General features: G+C 39.2%; 1 long non-coding RNA gene across 1 annotated transcript; it reads left to right on the top strand.

Moving 5' to 3' along the window:
• Positions 1-8,600: 8,600 nt before the first annotated feature.
• LOC129604861 (uncharacterized) lies at positions 8,601-11,707 on the top strand. The gene is made up of 3 exons (XR_008696167.1): positions 8,601-10,715; positions 10,848-10,899; positions 11,064-11,707. It is a non-coding gene; the product is annotated as an uncharacterized LOC129604861 (long non-coding RNA).
• The last annotated feature ends 1,227 nt before the right edge of the window (positions 11,708-12,934 follow it).

Below are 12,934 nucleotides of genomic sequence, written 5' to 3'. Positions count from 1 at the left end.
GCATAGCTAATGTGTATGGTCCTAATGTTGACGACCTCTCTTTCTTTCACAGCTTCTGTACATCACTGTCTACTCACTCTAGTTCCAAACTTAGGAGGGGGCTTTAATTTAATATTTAACCCAGAGTTGGACAGGCTAAGCAAAGCTGTGAGCAACAGGAACTGGCAATCAGTACAGACCTTAAAACAATACATGGATGATTTTGTTCTCTGTGACACATGGCGCTCTCTTCATCCTACATCCAGGGAATACACAATCTTCTCTCCAATACACCACTCTCCTATATAGATTCTATTTTAGTCAATATTTTTGTGTCTTACAACATCTCTCTGACACCAATATTCACTTTATCGCAATAACCATGCACCAGTGTCCATTTCCTTGATTAGGACAGTTACTGTACACCATCAACCAGGACTTGGAGATTAATGCATCATTAGTCATTGATCAAAACTTCATCAGTTATGCAAGAAGAGAATGGGCAACATTTATGGAAAACAACGATACACCAGGAACCTCACCTTGTGTTCTCTGGGAGACTGAAAAGGCAGTCATGCGTGGTAGAATAATTTCATATTTATTGCACAAGAAAAAAAAAGGACATGCTACTTGAATTAGAATTAGCGCAAAAAATAAAATCTCTAGAGATTAAATATGTTGCCTCTCCAAACAATGATATCCTAGAAGACCTAAGGAATCTAAAGCTGAAATTAAATAATATAATTCATTGCAAAACTCAGTTTCAGATAGATCGTTTAAGCTGGGAGAACTTCGACCACGGTAACAAATGTGGTAAATTTCTAGCCAACCAATTAAAAAATAATAAAGAAAAACAAATCATCCATTCAATAATTAATAAGAAAGGGAACATCACTCATGAAACTTTTACCAAGAGTTATATACGTCCCAAATAGATCCATCCACCTCAGCCATAGAGGCGTTTCTGAATAAACTAGAACTGCCAAAGCTAAAGGAAGAACAATCCACAACTCTAGACTCGTTGTCTTTGGCAGTACTACAAGAAGCTCTGCAAGAGAGTCCAAATGGTAGCTGAAATTAAACAACAGCATTCATTACCCACAAATTTAGATTCAGCGTTCATAAGCCTGCTCCAAAGACCAGGAAAAGACCCTATGCTTCAATCAAGTTACAGACCAATTTCACTAATCAATGTAGATTTAAAAATAGTGTGTAAAGCATTAGAAGATTAGAAAAAAGTCGCTGCTTAGATAATTTACTCTGATCAAACAGACTTCATTAAAGGTAGGCAGTCAACAAACAATATGAACAAATTAATCAACTTAACTAATTATGTCACCACCCATAAACTAGAGTCAGCCATTGTCTCCTTAGGTGCAGAAAAGCTTTTGATTGAGTAAACTGGAAGTTTCTTTTAGCCACTCTGCATAAATTTGGCATTGGGAAATTATAGACTGGATCCAAATATTACACAGAACAGCAAACACCACGGTCAGAAAAAATAACCAGACCTCACCAAGGTTTAATCTGCATAGAGGGACCAGACACTTTCTCAATCACTATTTGCAACATTTTTTTAACCTCTAGCTGCAGCACTAAAACAGCATGCAGGAATTACTGGAATATCGACCAAATCAGTGAATCATAAAATAAGTTTATATGCTGATGATGTTTCTCCTGGAGCAAAAGACGTCTCTTCCTACATCTATCAGCCTCATAGATGATTTCTTAGGTCTTTTAGAATACTCTTTTAACTGGACAAAATCTATAGTGCTACCACTTAACCTTAAGATGAAGAACAACCCTTCTACCACACTCCATTCAGGAAACATTAAATACTTGGGCATTGAATTGTCATCTAGGCTATCAGAGCTTATTGATCTAAACTACAATCCATTATTAAAACAAATAGAAGCCAACCTCAAAAGATGGCAGTCCTTACCCATTTAAATTATGGGAAGAATTGCCAACATAAAATATCATAAGAATCAGTTTTGCAGTGGGGGTGTGGTGGCTGCTGGGACCGGCAGGCTGTAGTAGGACCATTTTGAGGGTTGACGTGTGCCTGCTTCCGGGAAGCGGAGGCGGGCCTCCCTGCGAGTGTGCGGGGGCGGACCTGGGGATGGAGACCTAGGTAGGCTCACTCTGAGGGTGCCTGTCTGTGCTCGTAGGGGTGTCTCTCCCTTGGGTCGCTGCCCCTGCTCGGGTGGGACGCTGCCTGCCCTAGTGGTCCAATGCCCTCTGGTAACTGCTTAGGCCTATCCGGGGGGGGGGTCTGGTGGTCTTCAATGGGCCCTGGGCAGAGGTTGGCCCTCAATGCACAGCTGCAGAGTATGTGTGTATGTGTGAGTGGAGCATTATATATATAATATATAATATTATATAATAGTTAGCAGAGCTAGTCTGGAACCTATGGTTGGTGGAAATTTTCCATAAAGAGGCAGATGAGAGAGTTGTCCTTTTGTGCGATTTATTGAAATAATAAAGAAAATAAAAGTAATGGGGAAAGCAAATAAAAACATGGATGTTGATGGCTGATATAACTGATATGCTTGGTTTCAGCAGCTGGTTGAACATCTACTCACCACCCCCCCTCATGCACACACACCCAAAAGCAAAAACTCAACCTGTCCACCAACACAGCAACATCACACATATTTACTGTAGGATGGACTAAATACAACTTTAAATAAACCATTAATCAAGTATATAAATTTCTCATATACTCCTCTTGTAAAAGCAAAGCTGTCCATCACAATACGGCATTTAGCCTAATACATGCTGCTTGTTGAACTGCTGGATAAAAAAAAAGAATGGGAGGCAGACCTTTTACCTACCAAGCTCCTCTCCTGTGGAACCAGGTCCCTGTTCGGGTTGAAGAACCTGACACAGTCTCCACCTTTTAAGATCAGGCTTAAAACCTTTTGATAATGCCTAAAGTTAGAGATGGTGCAGGTCACTGGCAATTGTCACGGTCTGGACTTTTGCTTGTTTCCTGATTAGTTTTGACATTTCCTGTTTTGTTTCATTGTTTGTCCTCACCTACAGGTATCATTGAACACAGAGGGGAATCTGTGGATCCAACCATCCTGCCTGTATTGACCTGTGACACTGTGACCTCATATAGAAAAGGTGTTTGCCTTTTCAAATCATGTCCAATCAACTGAATTTACCACAGGTAAACGCTGCTGAAACTTCTTGAGAATGATTAGTGGAAACAGAATGTTCATGAGCTCAATTTAGAGCTTCACGGCACAGACTGTGAATACTTTTAACATGTGATTTTTCAGTTTTTTATTTTTAATAGGGGCAGGAGCAGTCGCCTCACAGCAAGAAGGTCCTGGATGGATGGATGAATGGATGGATTTATTTTTAATAAAGATTTACCTACTTGTCATTACAGGGTATTGTGTGTAGAATTTTTAGAAAATAAATGAAATTAGTTTTGAAATAAGGCTGTAACATAAAATATATGGAAAAAGTGACGCGCTATGAATACTTCCGTGCACTGTATCCATACAGTCATCTTGTACTAGGTTCAAGTCCCCCCAGGTATGATATTGGATTAGTGTGCTAAACAGAGTCTAAATACAATGTGATTTGTTCTAGCTTTTTTTTATTCGATATTATTATAGCCATATATGTTAACCGGGATGAATTTCAAATTATCAATGTTTATTATGACTGTCAACCAGTGACTGTATTCCTCTGCCATATGAGACCCAATTTGGCCTTGAAAGTTTCTAAGATGTATAGCGACCCCTGCTGATCTAGAATTGCCTTGGCTGAAGAATACCCCATTGCTGAGACCAGAATAAATTGTCTTCCTTTTAGTGTCAATCAGTAAGGAAATATGTTTGAATTTGCAACATATAACAAGAGAAATAATAATTGAAAGTGTTACCAAATGAGAACTTTGTCATGGTGTGACTCTATGTTAATGGATGCATAGCGACCTTGATATACAGTCTTACATAAATTCTTCCTCGCCTGTTCAACTTTGGGCCACACTACTTTTCTTGCCTTTCTGTCCTCTTTAATGAGGTCTTCTGCAAACCGTATGTTGAGGTCTCTGCAGAAAGGATGGTGTTGAGTTGTTCACCTAAACTCATCTCTGAAGCTCCTTCCTATGAACTAAATGGTGATTTGTTGGAGGGGGAGATTATTTGGGCCCAGCCGGTGTACCTACTATGTCAAGAATGTAGTCTATTTTCTTTTTCCAATGTTGTGCGATCTTTAAGATGGTTTCGCCCATCAGCCCTTGAGTGTTTTCATCTTTAACCCCATTTAGCCTTACGTTCCATGTTCTTTTGTATCTTTCGCTTCTACCATTTTCTTTTTCCACCTCTGACGGTCTCTTCTTCAACTCTGCCTTCACAATCATCACTGTGATTTTGGTTGTTCAGCGTCCCCCCCCCCATGCAAAAACCTAACAAATACCCTGCCATTGTCGTTTAACAGCACGACAGTCGCTTGGTAGCGGTCACATGATAAATGAACAAATGAGCGAACGAATGATCCGTAAAGATCCATATAAACGAATCAGGAACGAACTGGAGCGCTTGCTGCTCACTACAGAGCCTGCGCAGCTCGGCTGTCATGTGACAAATGAATGACAAGTAGTGAGACTTTTAAAGCAAAAAGGTAAAAATATATTATAATACTAAAATAAAAAAATACATAGTAAAATATTTACCTGGTGCATTGGTGCATCTATTTTGTCCAAAACATTATTATTATTAGTGGGGAAGCTGAACAGCTCTCACACTATTGATATCTTCGCTCTTTATTTTTCTTTTTCTTATTATTTCGCCCTGTTTTTCGGTCGCTTTCATCGTCTCAACGCTTCACCGTAGAATCGCCGTTCAACTTTCTAAACGTGTGTCATCTTTTGGAGATGGGGGCTATTACTTTTCACGTTTTCAGCTTATCAACTTTAACGTTATTCAACTTTTTTCATCGTTTTTTTATAATGGTCGTCTTTGGGAATCATCGTTCAACTTTTTGCCAACTTGCCTCTATTTGTCAGCTTCTGTCATCGTCATACTTTGGCGTAGAAACGTCATTTCAACTTCAAATCATCTTTCAACGTTCTCCGTGTAAATCAGCATCCTCGTATCTTCTATACTTTTCAACTTGTCAGCGTTTAAACATTGGGTGGTTTTTGTTAAATTTTCAGCTTTTCCATTAGTGTGTATTGCGTCAGCTAGAGTGCGTGATGTCACAGCTACAGTGCGAGGGTGCGCTTTTTAAAGACAGAACTTCTGTCTTTAACTCGTCTCTACAGCCACAATTTTTACTCTATCAATGTAACTATCACAGTAAATCGTAGTCATACTTGTCTTCTTTCTAATGATGTGTCCGGCTATGCCCTCAGACCTATACTTTAGTCGCTATCGACCTCAAAGCACAGAGACATCCTGAAATTCTCCCATAGACTCTAATGATAATTTTCGGCAGACGTCTGGGGAAAAAACAGGAGGAGATGTATTTTGAAATAGCGACTGTGGCTACAAGCTTTCGTCCTCAAACATAAAATTAACTCCACATGTTCAGGGAAGCCTTGGGATTCATAAAATGAAAATATTTTTGTGATAAATATTATGGTTTAGCTGGAGTAAGCCTATTTATCAAGGGTGATAGGTGAAGTAAAAGCACCAAGCCAAATAATTAGCTTTAATATAACTGTTTTTGCTTTTGAATGATGAAATTATGACTATTTAACGACTATTTTATAGTTTAGTAAAAAATAGGCACCGGTGGGCAATTGGTGGGGTTTGGGCTCCTCCCTGTATTGACCTCTGTGGTCTGACGTGGTAACAGTCTATGTTTAAACCTGTTTTTCCATCTTAACATCTGTGTCTTTCAGCTTAATCAGATGGATAAAGATGTGCATATAATGTGTTTATGTTTATTGACGAGCCCCCCCCCCACACACACACACACACCTGCGGTAGCGCCCCTTCCTGCACTGCACAGTCTGGTGCTGAAGGAGCTGCCCAGAGCCTCTACAGTGGTGCAGGGGGTGGAGGGCTTCTCCATGATGGATGTTAGTTTACCAGCATCCTTCTGTCCACCACCTCCTTCATGGACTCCAGTGTGCAGCCCAGGAAAGAACCGACTTTCTGAACCAGCTTGTTAAGTCTCTTACTGTCTCTGCCTGTACTGCCCTCGCCCAGCAAACAACTCCATATGTTGAGGCCACCACAGTGTCATAGAAAGTCCTTAGCAGCTGTCTGCACACACCACAGGACCTCAGTCTCCTCAGCAGGTGGAGGCCACTCTGGCCCTTCTTATACAGAGTATCTGTTGTGTTGTTTGACCAGTCCAGTTTATTGTTGAGGTAAACACATAGGTTCACCCAGGTGAACTCAACAAGTTAAATTCCTCGTTCTGTAAAGTGCGCTCTACAGGACCTGGCAATAAAGCTTTTCTGATTCTGATTCTGATTTAGATGGGTCCACAGTCTCAATGTCTGAGCCCTGGATGTGTCAGGAACACATGGAGGAGGACCCAAATGCACAGTGCGGACGAGGGTTATAGTTAACAAACAGCGTTTATTATCCAACGTTGTCAGGCGATCCAGATCATACACGAATAGTCACAGTCTCAGGCATGAAAGGGAGCAGGCAAGATCAGGTCCTGGAAACACGCAGGAGTTCGGTACACAGGTAAACACGGCAGAGGTACCGACTAGGGCTAGGCAAAACTCGTGGTCAGACCGTCAGAAACATTACCGGTAGATCCAGGCGAAGGTACAGACAGGGTGTTTGCAGGAATCGGCAGTCAGGTCCGGACAGGATCGTGCAACAAGTTTAGCTATACGGCAACGCTGGAATGTGGTATTGAGACTCGACAATCTGGCGAGGTACTGGGGTGCGAGGTAGTGCTTAAATACACGGTGAACTGATTACTAATGAAGTGCAGGTATGGATAATGACCGGTGGAAACGGGGACAGCTGTGACATGCGGTAAACAGGAAGTGAAGCTAGAACAGAAACAGAAACCGGGAGTACTACCAAAATAAAACAGGAAATGGAAATTGGAACCAAAACATGATGACATGGCTGACAAACTAAGTCCTTAAATAAATAAAAGCAAAACTAGACCCGGATCGTGACAGGATGTTCACCAGTGTGTGTGGTGGAGGGGATGTCCTGAAGTCAAGAACTACTGTAACTCCTTAGTTTTACTGGTGTTCCGAATGAGGTGGTTATCCTCCCCGATACACAGCCAACAATGGCGGTGTCATCGGAAAACTTCAACAGGTGACAGTGATGGGAGTTGTACTAGTTCAATGTGTATAGTGTAAACAGAAAGGGGGACAGTACTGTCCCCTCTGGTGCCCCCATGCTGCAGACTTCCAGATCAGACATACAGTCATGCAGCCTCACAAACTGTAGCCTGTCTGTGAAGTAGTTGATGGTCCAAGGTTATTTTGTTTGCTTTGATTTCTTTCCTGTTTCATTTATCATATTTGTCTTTTTAACAGCTTTTCAACATAGTCAGATTCTTTTGTGATCCACAATGAAGTCCCTTGGTCATCATCGATTTTTGTCAACTTTTAATATTGGTCATCTTTTTTTTTAAGTTTTCATCTTTGTCATCTTTTAATCTTTGTCGTCTTTTTAATCGTTTTAATATTTGTAAATGTGTCATCTTTCTAATCGTTTTCATCTTTTTAAATGTTTTCTCGTTTTCAACGTTTTCATCGTTTTGCCGTAGTCAACTTTTTGACATCAGCAACTTAAATGGCAAGATTTTGGTTTCTGACTGGTAAATTTTTACTACTTATTAAACTATTACACAGTTAAGTAATTATTTAGAAATACTTTCTTCAAATAGTCAGCTTATTTATGATTGTCAACAACGCACCATGGTCAACTTTTTAATCTTTGACATCTTTTTATCTTGGTCAACTTTTGAATCATTGTCATCTCTTTAATCTTGTCTTAGTATGACCTTGGTCATCTTTTTAATCATCATCTTTTTAATCACCATCTTTTGTCATTGTTTTAATCTTTGTCAACATTTTCTTGTTTTCATCGTTTTCATCGTTTTGCCGGAGTCAACGTTTGGACGTAGTCAACTTTTTGACGTCAGCAGCTTAATCAGCGTTTCTCATCGTTGCGGCAGCAGATAAGCTCTCCCACGTAATTTCTCGAGAAATTACTTTTTCTAGTTATTATTATTGTTATTGTTATTATTATTATTATTAGTAGTAGTAGTAGTAGTAGTAGTAGTAGTATTAGTGGGAGAGCTGAACAGCTCTCACACTATTGAGATCTTCGCTCTTTATTAGTGGGAGAGCTGAACAGCTCTCACACTATTGAGATCTTCGCTCTTTATCACAGTGAATGCTGCCAGCATTATTCAGCTCTGTTTAAACAACACCCAGTTCTGTAAAAACACATTCGTCTATACCTTGTGTTTAAGCTACTTTCATATAAATTTCATAAGATTTTTAGCTATTTCAGCAATTCTTCAGCAATACATTCAGCATGGAAGCATTCACTGTGCATTTTCCTATGGAAATGCTTTATCTAGTTATCATTTTTAGTTCTTCCGTACGTTTTTCCGCACCTAACTACTCCCGCATCCTTCAAGCTACAGAAACCATTCCAATATCAAATTGTTCAGCTTTTTAGGGAGAAGTGTGCTATTATTTTTCTCATTCATATGTTTTATATTTTTCAAGTTATTAAGCTTTTTTCAACTTTTTTCCCCATTGAAATGAATAGAAGGATTTCAAATCCTCTTCAGCTTTGTCTACTTTCAGCTTTAACTACTTCAACACACTTTAAGCTACAGACACTATTTAAACTACAAAACAATCTTCAACTATTCAACTATTAATGTCTTGTTTAGCATTTTGATATCTTTAACAGATTCTGAATTATAGCAGTTTAAGCATAGGGGGGTTTTTGAGGAATTCTCAGCTTTTCCATTAGTGTGTATTGCATCTAATTGAGTGGGGGATGCCACAGCTAGAGTGAAGAGAGACGCTTTCTTACGCCATAACTTTTCTCTTTAACTCGTCACTACAGCCACAGTTTTCACTCTATCAACGTATTTTCTTCACTAGTTTGTAGTCACACTTGTATTCTTACCAACGATGTGCCTGGCTAAGCCATCAAAACTATACTTTAGTCTGTATCTGCCTCAAAGCACAGAGAGTTCCAGAAATCCTCCCATTCACTCCAATGGAAAACACTCTCTGACATCTGGGTAAAATCACAGAGGGACAGGCATTTTTAAATCGCGACTGTGGCCACAATTTTCAATCCTCAAGCATAAAACGCACACCAGGTGATCATTGAAGCCTTGGGATTCATAAAGTGAAGTTATTTTTGTGATAATCTTTATGGTTTTGGTGTAACAAGCCTTTTAAGCTGGGATGGAAATCAGCCTCACTCCAGCTCTTTGTGCTGATCAGTGGAGGTTCCTGCCTGCTCCATGGCAACGGCGCAGCTGCAGCAGATAAGGGATTGATCTCAGTAGCACTTTGACTTACTTACTCCTAATGCTCACAGCAGCTCTATGCATATTATTGATGAGTTCATTGCATTGTTGATTCCCCATAAGAGAAGGTGTAGACATTAAGCTTTTTTAAACTACCTGGGGCCCGTTTCAAGAAGGAGGTTTAACAAACTCTGAGTTAAAACGAAACTTTGAGTTGATTTACTCTGAGTTTGCAAACCTGGAGTTTTCGGTTCCAGAACAGCTGAAAAGAGTTGGTTTAGGCAGCTCTGAGTTGACTGACTCAGAGTTAAGCGCGTGCACCGCGACGATACAAAGCCCTGATCAATGGAGTGAAGATATTACGAGTCACCATGGCAACAGGACAACAAAATACGTCCGGAAATGGATATGATACCTCAAGCATATAACGACTACGAGTCTATATTCCGTAGAAAAGGCAACACGGCTGCAGCGGCGAAAGAGAAAGAATTAGCTTGGAAGAAAATAGCTCCTCGAGTCAATGCGTAAGTTTACAATTTAATCATACAGTGTTCAGCGTAACTAAATACTAAATAATTTTAGTATTGTTGTTATATTTCACTCGTAAAGTAAGGACTTGTAAAGTAATTTTTCACTCATCTAAGGAGTTACTTCAATAATTGCATAAAATACCGATGTTTGTATGAATTAAAAGTGCAGTGTTATGTCTATGCATTTTTTAAATTCCTGTTGTGGTTGATGTGGGATTTGTAAAGTAATGATAATTCAATAATCCAATACGTTTTATGGAGAGCAATTATTACATTAATCTAATTAGGTTTTTAAAAGTTACCCAAAACACGTAATAATATAAGAAATTTATTTCAGTTTTTATGTAGACGCAATCCTGCAGTCATAAAAGAACATGGCTAAAAATGAAATGTAAAAACATAATTCAAACAGTTATAAGGCACCATCATGTCATGGGTGTAGACTACCTGACTTTACAATATTTGACATATTAAATAACTAAATAGCATGCAGAGTATAGCAGTGCAGCAGTATTTTCAACATGGCTGTAATGTTTTCACACAGTTAAATCATTTGACTTCTACTCAGCCAACAGAAAGAAGGCAGAGACTTGAACAACTGGTGGAGGACCTGCACCTCAACCACTAACGCATGCAGAGGAGAAGGCCCTCAGCATGAACACTGGAAAGCAGGGGCTGAAGGAATTCCTGGTGGGAGTTCATCAGAACCAGTCACTCCCCAGGATACAAGTGCATGTGTAAAATGTAAGAGGTCTACCTATATATTTGATTTTTTACATTACTACTACATTTACATTGCTACTTTTGATATATCCATTTCTTAGTTTCTTTTACTTTTCTTAGAGTCTGGGTTGGGTTCTTTGTTGGTCTTAACAGATTCTGATGGTAATATGTGAATCCTCCTGTCACAACAGAAGCCCAGGATGTTGTAAGTATACTACTAAATAAAGCTTAAATTATGATAAGCAGTATTATAAAGTGTAATATTAATACAATTTATACACATCACATGATTTCTGATGTTTGTGTTGCGTAGCTTAAAGGATGTAACTTTCCCATTATAGTGACATTATTACCTCCCCTCTGCCCCAGAGTGTGAAAGAACAGCAGGAGGAGGTCAGTCACATTCTGCTGCACAGATGCACACAGTTCAGTGATGTTCAGTAAATGCCAGAGTTCAATTCTATAAGAGTAATGGGGAACATGTCATGTCACGATGTCATGTAACGCTAAATCTTCTGTATTTTAAGTTACCGGTTACAGAGTTGTATAAACGTAATCTCAAGGAAATGTTATACTTGAACCACAAGATTGAAAAGCCAGATCTAGAAATTGAAATTCCCAAACACAAGCTGGAGATGAGTGTATAGTTAAGGGTGAATTGTATGAATTATTGGAAGAACCATAAAATCTAACAATTGCCTTTGTATTTGTAGGAAATGAAAAAAAAAAACAAATAAATTATGATTTACATCTATTCAGTTTATTTTATTGGTGGTGGTGGTGATGGTTGATTAAGACATTAAAGCAAATCTGTCCATCCACTCTGCAGATTACTGTAATGGAAGGAGTCTTCCTCAGGGTCTTGTATTTGTAGGGCAGGGTCAGTAGTGTGGGCTGCCATTAACCCTTATCTCCAGCAGAAAGCCGTCAATCTCTCCTAGAAGAAAGTTCACATTACTTTAGTGCTGCATAGAAGTGTTCCTGTGAGTGTGAGTGCATGCATTGAAATAAGTGTATAGGACATACATGTACTTACCACAGTGCAGCCTGGTACTTAGGGTTGAATCACGATATATTCATGAGTTCAGGTTTATGATATGTGCAGCATCACATATGATCTTGGTGATGTAAACAATGTAATGTCAGTTACAGTGACCATTAGAAAGAGTAGTCAGTGCACCTGCACATTTATCAGTTTATTTCAGATCACAGCAAGATATTATTAACTGATCATCATTTTTCAGAATAGCCTCAATGAAACTAATTAATTACCACATACCTGCAATCCTGTGAAACTCCTCTTTAATGGCTTTAAGGAGTTTGTGTCAAGGAAAGCGCTTGAGGTCGAACTATTCTAACACAGTGACTTCACTAATGTGCTCAGCATCTCCAATGTTATAAAGAAAACTACCGTTTGCAAAAAAAACATAACGCAACACAAAGAATCTGTTCGGATGTAAAAGCGCGGTCACGATGGGTGATGTGCTTGACGTATGGGTGAATAAGATTATTAATATATGTATGGAGTCTCGATAAAAACGGTACCGCTCAAATAAATATGCACGGCGATATGACAGAAAATTAACTCGTGGCGTCAAAATCCTCTCGCGGCGTAAATTCAATGCCGTGTAAATTAATACATCGTCCTCATCTACAGGATCCTCTAGAAACGGACATTTTGGTCTCTGCGCGAAGGAAACAGGTGAAATCTATGAATGAACTGAAAGATTAAACGAGGTTTTTAAACACTGTTCACTTTAAAAAGGGGCTGAGACCGAAGGAAACTCTGGGTTTCCCGAATAAAACCTGCTCGCGACCAGGTTAGATTCACAGAGTAAGTTGCCATAGTAACTGACTCTGAGTTTCGATTACCTCGCTTCTTGAAACGGGCTTAAACTTACCCCGCTTTACGGTTTTAAGTAACCTCGCTTTCTGAAACCGAAAACTCTGAGTTTTCCTCATTTCGGGGTTAACAAACTCAGAGTTTCCACAAAACCACCTTCTTGAAACGGGCCCAGGTCTGTCAAATAGTTAAGGTGGTGTTTTTAAGGAATTAAGTCAACATTACAGCATTCAACAATATATGCAAATTAATAGCACAATGCATTGTGGGTAATGCACCATAACAGAACGTGGTGTTAATAGGAGTGACCCTTAATGATGAACAATTATTTGATTAGGCTCTTTATGTTGACATAAGAGACTAATGTTTGTGTTTAATTACAATATTTTTTTAATTC

This window comes from Betta splendens, chromosome 11 (assembly GCF_900634795.4).
Source record: "Betta splendens chromosome 11, fBetSpl5.4, whole genome shotgun sequence".
In the NCBI taxonomy this organism is placed as follows: Eukaryota; Metazoa; Chordata; class Actinopteri; order Anabantiformes; family Osphronemidae; genus Betta; species Betta splendens.
Note: the sequence above shows the minus strand (reverse complement) of the source record. Positions and strands in the feature narration are given on the sequence as shown.